Genomic DNA, 14,017 nt, shown 5'->3' with positions numbered 1-14,017 from the left:
CTCAAAGACACCCCCTCAAGTTTAAATATAGAATTCAGGACCTATAAACTCAGATGAAAGAGGAAAATAATATCTTTACTTTCATTAACCTACAATTGAAATTTAGTATTTTCTTCCATTGTGAATTCGGTCAACAGGCAACAATAATAATAGCAATATGTCACCTTATCACCAGCAGAAATCACAGATACTTCCTATCATACGATCACCGGTTAGACACCTCCAAACAATGTTCATTGCTACTTGGAATTTACTAGATTTATTTGTTATTATTAAATAAATCTTACTTAATAAAGCACATGTTAACCTTATAATTTAAAAAATATTTTCATAACTATGTTTTTCTTTTTTTAAAAATTACAAATCCAGGATTTTTTTTTTTATTCAAAAGTTCAAAACACTTAGAAATGATAAATACCATCACAAAGCAAAGATAGTTCCATCATTGGGAATTTACTCAAATACTTTACATACTAGTAAGTCAAAGAAAAAAACCATATAGCAAAGGATGGCTCTCAGGTACTTTCTTCCTGTAATAGACATGCAATTCTCTAGCCCAGAAGAGGTCAGCCATGAGATCATGGAAAGTTACCTCACATAGCAGGGGCCACCCTCCATGTCCAAGGCCTGCTTCTTGATTGTCTACCCTTGAAATTATTAGTGAAGCTTGACACTGGGCAAGATCTCTGCTTCACGTGATTCTGATTTGACAATCTGATCCTCTGTGTTATTCTAGATTACAGATTATGAATTTTAAAAATCATTTTTTCAGTTACAGTTGATATACATTATTATATTAGTTTCAGGGGTACACTCCAGTGATTAGACATTATAAAATTTACTGAGTGATCATCCCAATAAATCTCATTCCCATCTGACACCAGTTATTAGAATATTATTGTCTATATTCCCTATGCTGTACTTTATATCCCCATAACTATTCTGTAACTACTAATTTGTACTTCTTAAACCCTTCATCTTTTTCACCCACCCTCCCAAACTCCCTTCCAGCTGGAAATCATCAAAATGTTCTCTGTATCTGAGTCCGTTTCTGTTCTACTTGTTTTTTTTAATTCAATTGTTGACAGATATGTATTTATTGCCATTTTATTATTCATATTTTTTATTTTTTTGCCTTCTTCTTAAACAAGACCCTTTAACATTTCAACTAATACTGGTAGTGATGAACTCCTTTAGGTGTTTCATGCCTGGGAAGCTCTTTATATGTCCTTTGATTCTATTTTTTTAAGTATATTTTATTTATTTATTTATCTTTAGATTTTATTTATTTTTAGAGAGGGAAGGGAGGGAGAAAGAGAGAGAGAGAGAGAAATATCAATGTGTGGTTGCTGGGGGCTGTGGCCTGCAACCCAGGCATATACCTTGACTGGGAATTGAACCTGCGACACTTTGTTTCGCAGCCCGCGCTCAATCCACTGAGCTACGCCAGCCAGGGCAAGTATATTTTATTGATTATGCTATTACAACTATCCCATTTTTTTCCTCCCTTTTGTTCCCCTCTGCCCTGTACCCCCTCTCCCACCATCATTTCCCCACCTTAGTTCATGTCCATGGGTTGTACATGTAAGTTCTTTGGCTTCTACATTTCCTATACTATTCTTAACCTTCCCATCTATTTGTACCTACCATTTATGCTTATTCCCTCTATCATTTCCCCCATTCCCTCCCCACTCCCTCCCTGCTGATAACTCTCCATGTGATCTCTATTTCTATGATCCTGCTCCAGTTCTAGTTGTTTGCTTAGTTTTTGTTTTTGTTTGTTTTTATAGATTCAGTTGCTGGTAGTTGTGAGTTTGTTGTCACTTTACTGTTCATATTTTTGATCATCTTCTTTCTTAGATAAGTCCCTTTAACATTTCATATAATAGCGCTTGGTGATGATGAACTCCTTTAACTGGACCTTGTATGGGAAGCACCTTCTCTGCCCTTCCATTCTAAATGATAGCTTTGCTGCACAGAGTAATCTTGGATGTAGGTCCTTGCCTTTCATGACTCTGAACACTTCTTTCCAGTCCCTTCTTGTTTGTAAGGTTTCTTTTGAGAAATCAGCTGATAGTCTTATGGAAACTCCTTTGTAGGTAATGGTCTCCTTTTCTCTTGCTGCTTTTAAGATTCTCTCCTTATCTTTCATCTTGGGTAATACAATTATGATGTACCTTGGTGTGTGCTTGTTTGGGTCCAATTTCTTTGGGATTCTCTGAGCTTCCTAGACTTCCTGGAAGTCTATTTCCTTTGCCAGATTGAGGAAGTTCTCCTTTAATTAAGTTTTCAATTTCTTGCTCTTCTTCTTCTCCTTCTGGCACCCCTATGATTTGGATGTCGGAACATTTCAAGTTGTCTCAGAGGTTCCTAAGCCTCTCCTCATTTTTTGAATTCTTATTTCTTCATTCTGCTCTTGGTTGAATGTTTATTTCTTCTTTCTGGTCCAAATTGTTGATTTAAGGCCCAGTTTCCTTCCCTTCGTTGTTGGTTCCCTGTACCTTGTGCTTTATTTCACTTTGCATAGTATTTACTTCTTCCTCTATTTTGTGACCATACTCAACCATTTCTGTGAGCATCCTGATTACCAGTGTTTTGAACTCTGCATCTGATAGGTTGGCTACGTCTTCATTGCTTAGTTCTATTTTTGGAGTTTTGATCTGTTCTTTCACTTGGGCCATATTTCTTTGTCTTGGTGCACCTGTTTTGTTGTAAGGGGTAGAATCTTAGGTATTACCCAGGGCAGGGCAACCCACATCTCTGTGTTGTAGCATTGTATGTGGAGGAGGGGTCCAAGAGGGACCAGTGCCTCTTGCTCAGCTCTCCACCAGCTTTCAGTCACTTCCCCCGCTACCCACAAGCAAAGTGGGCCCTTCTGGTGCTGGCTCTTGGGTGGGTGGGTGGGTTTGTGTACATTCTAGGACCCCGTGGATATCTCCAATGAACTCTCCTGTGAGGCTGGGAGTTTTTCCCACTGCTGCAACCCCTACAGGTTTTATATCCAGAGATTTTGAGGCTTTCTTTTTCCACACTGGAACACTGGGTTGTGCAGTCTGTCTCACTCCCCAGTTGTTCCTCCTGGTTTATCCACACACAAATGTGGGACCAACTAGTCCACCAGCCAACACGTCGCCCACTCCAGCCCTCCAGCTGCTGCCTTGCCGCATGTACTCTCCACCCCAGCTGCCCATCTCCCTTTGCTACATAGAGTAATCTTGGTTGTAGGTCTTTGCTTTTCAAACTGAGTATTTCTTGGCAATCTCTTCTGTCCTGAAAAGTTTCTGTTGTGAAATCAGCTGACAGTCTTACGGAAGCTCCCTTGTAAATAACTAATTGCTTTTTTCTTGCTGCTTTCTGTCTTTGTCTTTAATCTTTTACATTTTAATTATGATATGTTTTAGTGTGAGCTTCTTTGGATTCATCTTATTTGGGACCCTCTGCACTTTCTGAAATTGCCTATTTCCTTCACCAGGTTAGAGAAGTTTTCTATCCTTATTTTTTCAAATAGGGTTTCAATATCTTGCTCTCTCCTCCTTCCAGCACACCCCCAAGATGAAAATGTTGGGATGCTTGAAGTTATTCCAGACGCTGCTTACACTATCCTCATTTTTTTTTATTTTTTTTATTTTTGTTGTTTTGATTGGTTGTTTTTTGCTTCCTTACATTCCAAATTGCTACTCTGATTCTCAGCTTCACCTCCTCTGTTGATTCTCGGTAATTTATTTTACATTTCAGTTACTGTTTCCTTCATTTCTCACTGGTTCTTTTTATGGTTTCCATGTACATTTTTCTGCTGTTGAAGTTCTAAGTTCATTTACTCTTTCCCTAAGTTCACTGAGCAGCCTTATAACCAGTGTTCCGAACTCCACACCTAGTAGATTGCTTGTTTCCATTTTATTTATTTCTTTTTCTGGAGTTTTGTTTTGTTCTTTTAGTTGGGACATGTTTCTTTGTCTCCTCATTTTGGCAGCTTCCCTGTGTTTGTTTTATGCATTAGGTAGAAATGCTATATCTCCCTGGCTTGGTAGCAGGACCTAATGTATAGGTGTTCTGTAGCATCCAGTGGCACAGTCTCACTGATCACCTGAGCTGCCTCCCCTGCTCTGTGGGTTATGTACACCCTCCTGTTGTAGTTGAGCCTTGATTGCTGTTGGCACACCTATGGCAGGAATTTACCCCCAGGCCAACCTGCTGCAAGGCCTGGCTACGACAGATGGGCTATACAGGGGCCCGCCCCATGGAGTAGGACTTACTTCAATGGAGTTCTGATGCCCCCTAAGTCCACCCTTGATTGTGTCACCTATGGAAGTGGCTGGGTGGTGCTGCAACATGATCTGAAGCTCTCCACTCAAAGTGGCTACCACTAGTGCTGGGGCCACTTAAGGAGAGGTCTGGAGCATGCTGAGGCCAGATGCTGCTTGTTTGAGCAATTTTAGAGAAGTCTGAAGTATAGGCCAAGACAGGCCATTGGTATAGAAATGCCACTGGGGTGGTCCTGGGTGTCAGCATATCATCGGGGCAGGTAAAAGCTAGGTTGATGGAGACTCAGACATGGCACTCCCCAGCTGGCTCTGTGGGGGAAGAGCCAGAAAAGAACAATGGCTTCTGCCAGCACTTCTGTCTAGGATAAAGCTGCCCCTCCAGCTCTAGCCCTGATGCCAGAGAGTTTGGTATCTCCTTGTATGTCCCTGGTGCCTTTCAAGCTGCTGCTGCAGCACTAGAACTTGTAAGTCTGTGGGCAGGCCCTTTAAGAGGAACTGCCCGGAACTCCAGAAGCCCACCTGTCTCACTCAGCATCAATTCCTGCTGGTTTTTACAACCAAAAGTTATGGGGACTTCTCGTCCTGCCACTGCAACCCTGGACTAGGGCATCTAGCGTGGGGCTAAGACCCCTTGCTCCTCACAGGAGACGTTTCAATTTTTATCTGCCACATGTGGGTGTGAGATCAAATCATTCTGAGTCTCCACCCCTCTTTCCAGTCTCAATGTGGCTTCTTCTTTATATCCTTAGTTGTAGGACTTCTGTTCAGCTAGATTTCAGGTGGTTCTAAATGATGGCTGTTCTGTAGTTTAGTTGTAATTTTGATGTAGTTGTGGGAGGATGGTAGTACCACATTTACCTGCACTACTATCTTGACTGGAAGCCAACTATATTTTAGTATAACTGGTTTTCTTTTTAGTCCTACGTATTTTATTTAAAAATATTTCTCGGAAAGGGGTCTCTTGAGCAAAATAGTCAACAGCCCTGCCCTATATAGCTTCTGTAGAAGCACTCTCCTTCCCCTCCTCTGGACTTGATGGCATGAAGACATGGGGCTTGAGGTGTGGACAAATATGCTGTAACCACAAAGGGATCAACACCTTGGAAGCAGAATTCATTAAGAAAAGGAAAGAAGAGGAGGATGAGACTCTGATCACATAAATACAAATAGATCAAGCTTCACCTCTGGATTTTTCAGTATTGTCAGCCAGCAAATTTGAGTTGGGTTTTTCATTATACTCACAATATAAAACATTTAAATGGTACAGTTAATTTCAATAGTATCTATCTCAGGAAACTACAACTATATCCATGTCTTTGTATAGAGACAGCAAAATTAGAAAAGGTAACTTTGTCACACTGAGGGGATCTGGGGAAAACTAGTTTTTCACAAACTGAGTGTACTGAACACTAAGTACTCACTCCCATCTATTTTCACAAAACTTCCTGCTTTATAGAGGATGGAAAACTAAAAGCTGATGTTTTACATATGACCTAGATGTGGCCAAGCAGGCATACTTGCAAAAGATACACACAGCATCAGCAACATCTATCTGCCAATCACATGTTCTAAATTTATCTTTAAAAAAAAAAGGATATGGAGGGTAGAAAGTAAAATATAATAATGGCTCTGCCCAAGGAATGTAAACTGCTGCCAAGTATGGCGGCGGCAGCATTCTGATTCAACAATCGGGCCCATGGTAGCACTACGCAAGTTCTGTCTACAATGTCGTTCTAGCGTTTGTTCCAAGAAGCTCAGCCTAAACTGTCTATTCAGTCCACCTAAAGTTTACATATCTGCCTTTCCTAATAACTCCCATTTGCTACAACTACTTAGAGCAAATGTTCTTGCTACATATTTCTGAACAGTAAGTTAAGTACAAAATAAATACGGATATACAAAAAGAAGCTATTTTAATAGCAGTTAGAAACCTAACTGTTAACAGCTTATGGTTTCAGATGTAGGCATGATCTGGAAAGAACTATAATTAACAAGCCCTAAAAGGTAAGGCCAGATTACAAGGAGTACCACAAAAAGGTCAAGAACAGAACTTGAGATGGTTTGGATCTAGAAAAGAGTTACCAACAAAGCTAAGAAATCAAAGACAAGCAAAGAACCAAGAGAAGAGAACTCAAAAGATGAGGAGGTCTTGACCTGGCTGGTGTGGCTCAATAGACTGAGCACCACCTGACCTGTGAACCAAAAGGTCATTGGTTCGATTCCCAGTCAGGGCACATGCCTGGATTTCGGACCAGGTCCCTGGTTGGAGGGAGACCTGCGAGAGGCAGCCAACTGATGTTTCTCTCTCACATCGATGTTTCTCTCCCTCTCTTTCTCCCTCTCTTCCCCTCTCTCTGAAAAAAAAAAAAAAATCTTTTTTAAAAAGATGAAGAGGTCTCTCCTGTACAACTAAATACCAAAGATGACAAAGAAGATAAGAATTTAACTAAAAGATCTGTTTTTCACATTACTCCCTTCCTCAAAACTTGTTACTGGGTACTAGATAATGCTCAAACTCCTTCCAAAATTGGGTCCCAATCACCCTGTCTGCATCCGTTCCTTTATACCATAACTTCTAATTGCAGTCTATAAAGAAAACAAAAAAGAAAAGAGAAGAGAAAAAAAGAAAAGAGAATCTGGATCCTAAAATACAGGCTCAATTCAAGACCCATACCTAGGAAGCTTTCTCTGGCAATAATCAGTTGCATCCTCTGAATCCATGTAACATTTATATCTCTTTGGACACCTAACTAAAACCCAGACTAATTTATAAGCTTAGAAAGAGCAGGCACTGTGTTTTTGATTTCTTTATGTTCTGTACCCCTAGCATAATGCCATTCAAATGTGCTGCTAACAAAGCAGGCCCATTGAACAGGTAGTTTCAGAAAGAACAGGCAGTAGTGGAAGTAAGATTGTAGGAAATTAAAAAGTTAATTAAATTGATTAGGACAGGCATGAAGGAACCTTCTATAGTGACAGTAACGGTTCTATAGTATGACAGAATTATGGGTTACACAGATGTACGTATGAACTTATCCCAACTAAGGGAATGATACACGTAAGATCTGTATTTCTCCTGTATATAAATTTTGCCTTAAAAAAAAAAAAAAGCTCATGATAGGCACACCAAAGTGTTTAGGGATAAAGTATATTTGCTTTGAAATACAACAAAAATGTGAGAGGAATTAATGAATGGATAGAAGCAGTAAGGGAAGATAGGATGGACAGATAGACAGATAAGCAAATACTATAAAATATGAATTACAGAGCCCTGGCCAGTGTTACTCAGTTGGCTGGAGCACTGTCCCATAAACTGAAAGGTTGCAGGTTTGATTCCTGGTCAGGGCACATGCCTAGTTCCCTGGTCAGAGAGCACACCAGAGGCTATATCGTTCGAGGTTTGTCTCCCTCTCTAAAATCAATTAAGCATGCCCTCATGGAGGAATATATATATATGTATGTGTATAAATACATGAATTGCAGAATCTAGATTGTGGATATTTAGCTATTTAATATACAAACAATTCTTGCAACTTTTCTGTGACTGAAAATTTTCATTACAGAATAACAAGGGAAAAAAGCAAATAGTGGAAATGAAGGCTATGAGAGACTCATGTATTTCAGAAGTCTGTCAAAAGACTGACATAGAAGAAGGTATATACATGCCTCTGAGAGTGTGATGTCTAGACTGTCCCTCTTCTAACTACCTCCATTTTTTTTTTAAGCTACCTCCAATTTTAGACTGTATACACAGACTACTTCTGACCTTCAGTGCTTATTCTTGCCTCGGAGAAAAAGCTTATTCTCTTAGACTCACTCCATCTATTCTAGGACAATCCCAATCTGTGGATTTTAGACCCTCTGATAATATGTTCCCCAATCTTTTTACCTGAGTTTCTAATACTTCCTTAAACCAACCCTTAGACAAGATCTCTGGCCAATCTGGTACAACATAAGTGGTTTAACCTCTTGGTCCAATTCTGGCCCCTCAGACCCATGGCCCTCCATGGCAAAGGAATGTTAAAACAAAGAGCCCTTGCAGCAAGGACAATTCATCTGAGTGCCTGGCTAAGTACCTGGCATAGAGGTACTCAAGAAATGTTTGTGGATTAATGAACCCCATACCTGATAATATACATATACAGTTTAGTTTCACATTTATACCTATATTGTACTGAGAGTAAATATATGCTAGGATTCTGGAGGTAAATACATGCGGAGCTTCTCCTGTGGAGCTAAACAGAAGATGGAGTTGGAAACGATAGGCTGATAAACTCCCTCAACTATCATTAAGAAACACCTACACTTTAATCATGAATACTTTCCCTGATAACACAGTAAATTCATCAGCTTCAAAATACCATAAACATGAACTAAAGGAAAGAAGATAAATTATGCAAAGATAAGGATTGACAGGAATTCAATTTCTAAATGACCTAAATGCATTTGTAGTTAATCTGCTCTTTTTTGTTGTTGTTTCCAAAGGAGTACAGATTATGCACTTGCTGAATTTTGCCTTTGTCACACATGACCTAACAAGGAAGGCATTCATTATACCATAGTGGCTTCCCTCAAGTATCTGGTTCTAAACAGCTGCAAACTTTGGAAGATAACACCAAACCACGTCTCTAATGATTAGTGTGTTCTCTCCCCAACAAATAAGAAAACAAGTTATTATTTGTTGTTAATATGTGTTTACTAAAATATCAAGAACATAGTAAACTGACTCAGTATAAACTTTAAGTTTAGAAAACAAAGTAGAAAGTTTGTATAAGAATTTCAATTCTTCAATTCCCAGTCAGGGTACATGACTAGGTTGCAGGCCATGACCCCCAGCAACCACACATTGATGTTTCTCTATCTCCCTCCCTTCCCTCTCTAAAAATAAGTAAATAAAATCTTTTAAAAAAATCTTTAAAAAAAATTTCAATTTTATGTATGTTCAGAGGATAATTGATCCAATAAACACATCCTAAAGAATCTCTGAAATTCGGCACTTTCACTCTTCATATTTGTTTTTATCTGTCAGAAAAAAATGCTGTATCACTAACTGGCTGATTTAGTCCCTTCATACGCTATAACTGGATAAAATGACAAAATATTTTAAAATAATAATAAACTGATCTCAAAAAATTTCCATTTATAAAGAGATGCTTCCTAGGCCCGAAACAGAAAAGCTGAAAAATATCCTGTAGAAAATAGAAATAAACTGTAAAAATGTTTCAGAAGAGTTACGGCTTGTTAGTTACGCAACTATATGCATAACCTGGCTTTTTATAGCTGCCATTGTTCCCTCAGCCACATCAAAATACACAAAGGCATTTATTCTCTACCTATTAACACATTTTCCATGAGGAAAAATTAAACTTTCTCCTCCTTTCATAGTGCATTTTTCCCCTCTTTGAAATGCACTGCCAAGAAGCAACTATTTTATCATCATCATTTATTTATCTTTCAACTCACATTTAGTTTGACTTTCATCCCTTCCTATTTACACTAAGTACACTCAATTTACACAGACACACATAGCCCCAGAAAGGCTACCCGGAAAAGACACATGCAAGGGTCCTTTTTGTACCTCCTTCCATGCCATTACATAATGATTCTTGTCATGACTCTTTCATATTAAAAAACAGGCAACACCCTCAATAGCAGCAGTACCATCAGTCTTGAGGACCCAAAGGCTCAAATATTGTCTCTAGAATCTTCACTCTACATTGTCACCATTCAGTTCCCAATTTCTTTTAAAAAATTAATACTCTCAGGAGTACACACAATGCTGTTGAATTTCCAAGGTCTTGTGAGGATCAAAATGAGATTTATAGGAAAGCTTTGTTTTGTGGACTTCCAGTCAAATCTAATAGTAATTAATGACAGTAAATTCTTGCTTTCATTTCCTGCATTAAAAGGCACAGCATAACTTTCACCTGCAGGTTGATGCAAAATCCAGAGAGATGATACATTATCAATTATCTATAAAAAAACAACTGGGGAAGAGGGAGTATTAACCACAACAAAAAACCTACCTTAAAAGTCAAAGGTCAGTGAAGGATTGAAGACTCTTATCCAAGCTTCCTGCTGAAAACACAAAATTGCAATTACCCTTCGATTTTAAGCCATCTACCTTTCAAACTAGATTCCAATAAATGATTCTACAGAGGAAGAAATGATAGAAGTATTGATAAGCTGGACCTGGAGAGGCAAATGACTAGCTTCTCTTCCTGTCTGATCTCTTGAAAGTTCTGGAAGAAAACCAACAACCTTTTTTAATTCTGTAGTTTCATATTTGAAAGCACCACCAACAAAATTTTAGTTACATGTCCAAACAAGCAGTCATGAGATGTTATTACATTGTAGGGCCCATCCTTAGCAAGTGAGTAAGAAAAAGGCTTGTTGCTGAGCTATAACCATAGAAAGCCCTCAATTATCCAGGGTAGCATGGGGCAGAGACAATCTGGATAAATTAAATCCTCAAGTAATTATTACTTAAGAACTGAATTAATTCAAACATCATCCCCCTTACAATAGAGAAAGTTCACTTAAGATCTGCTCTCCCCCTTCCAGGCCATCTCCACAAAACTATGAACTAGCAGATAGATGATCTTCAAACTGTCTAGCAAAACAAAGCAAGGCAACTGAATTACCAGCACTCAAACTGGGTCTAATTTTTTCCACAATTCCGATCACAAACCATCCAACTGTTGAGTTTGGCTTCTTAAAAGACATTTACATTAAACCCTTGCCCCCCCCCGCCCCCCAAAATGCCCTCCTGATGTAGCTGTTTCTAAATCAAATGCGGCTTACATTGAACTGTACTAACAATGCCTGTTTGAAGTTAAAGGATTTGACAACTATTACATTAAAATTGTAAAATGCAGGTATCGAACAACTTTCGATTCAAACCCGCAACGATTCCAGACTGAACTTCCTTTCTCTTCCCTCCGGAACCAACCGGCCCTTCCGCGCCAAAGTCCCGGCCAGGGCCTGCAGTGACATCAAGCCCATCTCCTGGAACACCTGACGTCACAAACACGCGGACTCAGAGCACTATGACTTCATCACCAACTGGGGCCGACCCACTGTCGCCTAGCGCCAGCAGGGAGGCTAAAGCAGCTTCCAAGCCTCCGTTCTGCCGGGTCCCGAGAAAGGTTAAAGACAGGCTCCAGCTCACCTGCGCCGGGACAGGAAGGGCAGGGTGGCCGAGCCCAAGCGGGCGCGACCGTGTGAGGCGGCCCCCCACCCAGGGCCCGACTTCCTCACTGGCCGCTGGTCCCGGAGGTGGGAGAGCCGGTCCGCTGCCTCACCACGGCCTATCCGTAATCTCCTAGGCTTCAGCCCGGACCGGGCACCCCACTCCCGCCCGCCGGTTCGCCCGACCCTCAGTGGCACGCGGGGGCGCGCAGTGCCCGGCCCCTGTGCGGGCTGAGGCCCGCCGGGGAGGAGGTGCGGGCCGCCGAATCCCTGCCCCAAACGCGCCCGCAGCGCCGCGCGCTCCGGACCCGCGGGTGGTGCCCCCGCCCCCACCCGCCCGCGTCCCGGGAGCTCAGGAGAGCGGCGAGAGGGGGGCGGGGAATGGCCACGGTGGCCGCCGCCGAGCCCCGACTGCGCTGCCCTAGCGCGACGCCACCGGGCTCCGACCCACCTGCGCTTCTGTCCCGGCCCGGGCCTGGCCCGGGGCTGCACACCGCGATGCAGCGGCGGCTGCGGCGGCAGGAGGCCTGGCTCGCTCCCTACAGCTGAGGCGGACCGAGCGCCCAGGGCGGCGCGGCGAAGCCCAACGCTCGCCCTGAATCCCATTTGTTTGGCTAAAACGGCGTGACGTCACGCGCCGGCCCAATCGACGGTTGGCCGAGGGAGGGGCTTCGGTTCGGGGGTTGTACCGCCCCCTGCCGGGCATTTTGTGTACTTCGACCGCTGAGGACGAAGAGGAACTTACGGAGGGAGAACTGGGCGAAGCATCTGCGGGCCTTCAAATGGTGGGGAACAGTGAAAGCTCCAGCACGAACTGTAGGGAAAGCAATCAAACCCTGAGGCTAACCGGAATGTTAGTAACACCAGTGTTCGGTCAATAAACTTAACAAGTTTATTAATACTCATGGGTAGACCTGGAGCTATAAATGCTGTTAGATTGCTATTATATATCCTAGTTGACTTGGGTTCTGATTCCAGCTCTGCTTCCAAGCTTGGAAGGCTGGACTTCAGAATTCTCATTTGTAAAATGAGGAGATTGGGAGAGTCCCTCTGACTGTTACTTTTTTCTGTGCAAACCATGGCATAAATACCTAGCAGCACGTACATAAACTTTGAGATTGACAATAGACTGGTTCTACAACTGGCCAGCAGGCCACACTTAGAATAGCACTGGTCTAGGAGAGAGAAAATAAGACTAAGAGGCAGTGAAACAAATATGGGCAAGTCCTCCCCTTGATTCTGTTTCTCCATACACTGGGTATGATCCCGGAGAAATAAAGCCAGTAGGACCAGGGCAGTGTGCATCAGGCCACAGGACTCATAAGGAGCTGGAAGGGGGCCAAGATTAAGGTGGCCTGCTTCTAGAAGAAGAGTTTTTCTAGTGGGATTTTCCCCAGGAGACATTCTCTCCACAGTCAGTGGAGTTAGATCAAATGTGATGATCCAGATAGGGCCACAGACCCTGTAACCTAAAGCTACTCAATGTGGAAACACTAGGTCTAAAGCTAGAGGTTGGAACTTCTTGGAGGACCAGGAGGGCTAAGAGCTGTGCTTAAGAGACTGGAAGCCAAGACAGCAATGTTACCTTAAGAAACAGAAGGAAAAAAATACAAAAGAAGAATGCAGGTTTGCATACACCACTAATTGTTATAGCCCAGAAGGAATCAAATCCAGCTGAGAATCTTGCTGCATTCCAAATACAAAAAGTACAACAGGCAAAGGGAAGCAGCTCATCACACAGCATCCCCAAGCCCATCAACTCTTCTTCCTGCTCTTATCATAAAATCAGAACTCTACTATAACCCATTACAATCAGACCTGTCCCCTTCTTCAATCCCATTCTCCCCCTTGTCTTGGCTGAAACTTTACCTCCTCAGAAAGCTTTCTCTAAGTCTCCAATGTAGTAGCTCTGCCTTGTCACTTACCTTCACATAATTGGCAACCAATAAATGGCTATTGAATTAATAAAAATATTCATACTTTTTCTCACCAAATGATTTAATCCAGGATGCAAGTGTTCATCACCAGTAGATGACTAATGAAAGTCACAAGAGTAGAATGTCTTATACAGTAGAAATAAGACATAAATAAAGGAAAAATCTAAGGTACTGCAGCAAGAATATGACCAAAACTAGGAACATCTGAACTCTGAAGAACCCAACCAATCAATCATGATTTTGGTGCTTCAATACAAATTACCCTTGATTAAATTTTCTAAATCACCAATCTATTATAAGGATACTTATATTACCTACTTGGCATTTAGACAGGAACTAGATTTTGCTGAGTAATACCAGGTAACTCATTCTTACATATTTAGTATTTTTAATAAGGCCCTGGTCTGTTGAAAATGGCAAGAAAGAAAAAGGGGGGAGGATTACCGCCCACCGGCTGTATGTTTCCTTTTTTCTTGTTAACAGAATCCTGATCTCCAGCACCCTCTCTGTGCTTCAGAAAAAGATGGGCTCCATTCATTTCTGAATGCCTTCTTGGGTGTAAGCGCTATTGGCTTATAGTAAACAGAGGCCAGAGACGCTGCTCAATATCCTACAAGTACATTTAAG

At 41.5% G+C, this 14,017-nt stretch overlaps 1 protein-coding gene across 13 annotated transcripts in view; it reads right to left on the bottom strand.

The window, feature by feature from the left end:
• Nucleotides 1–12,065, bottom strand: part of FBXO34 (F-box protein 34) — a 114,239-nt gene extending 102,174 nt beyond the window's left edge. For 4 of the 13 annotated variants that reach the window (XR_004899502.1, XR_004899501.1, XM_036010260.1 and 1 more), the window contains exons 1-2: nt 11,905–12,056; nt 10,289–10,340 (exon numbers count right to left, since the gene is read on the bottom strand). The gene's annotated coding sequence lies outside the window, so the exon portion shown is untranslated. Of the gene's footprint in view, nt 1–10,288; nt 10,341–11,433; nt 11,742–11,904 lie in introns of those variants that run through there. The other 9 variants (XM_036010263.1, XM_028505987.2, XM_028505986.2 and 6 more) reach the window with 5 other exon arrangements.
• Between the last annotated feature and the right edge of the window lie 1,952 nt (nt 12,066–14,017).

The sequence above is a fragment of the Phyllostomus discolor genome, chromosome 1 (assembly GCF_004126475.2).
Source record: "Phyllostomus discolor isolate MPI-MPIP mPhyDis1 chromosome 1, mPhyDis1.pri.v3, whole genome shotgun sequence".
Lineage (NCBI taxonomy): Eukaryota > Metazoa > Chordata > Mammalia > Chiroptera > Phyllostomidae > Phyllostomus > Phyllostomus discolor.
Note: the sequence above shows the minus strand (reverse complement) of the source record. Positions and strands in the feature narration are given on the sequence as shown.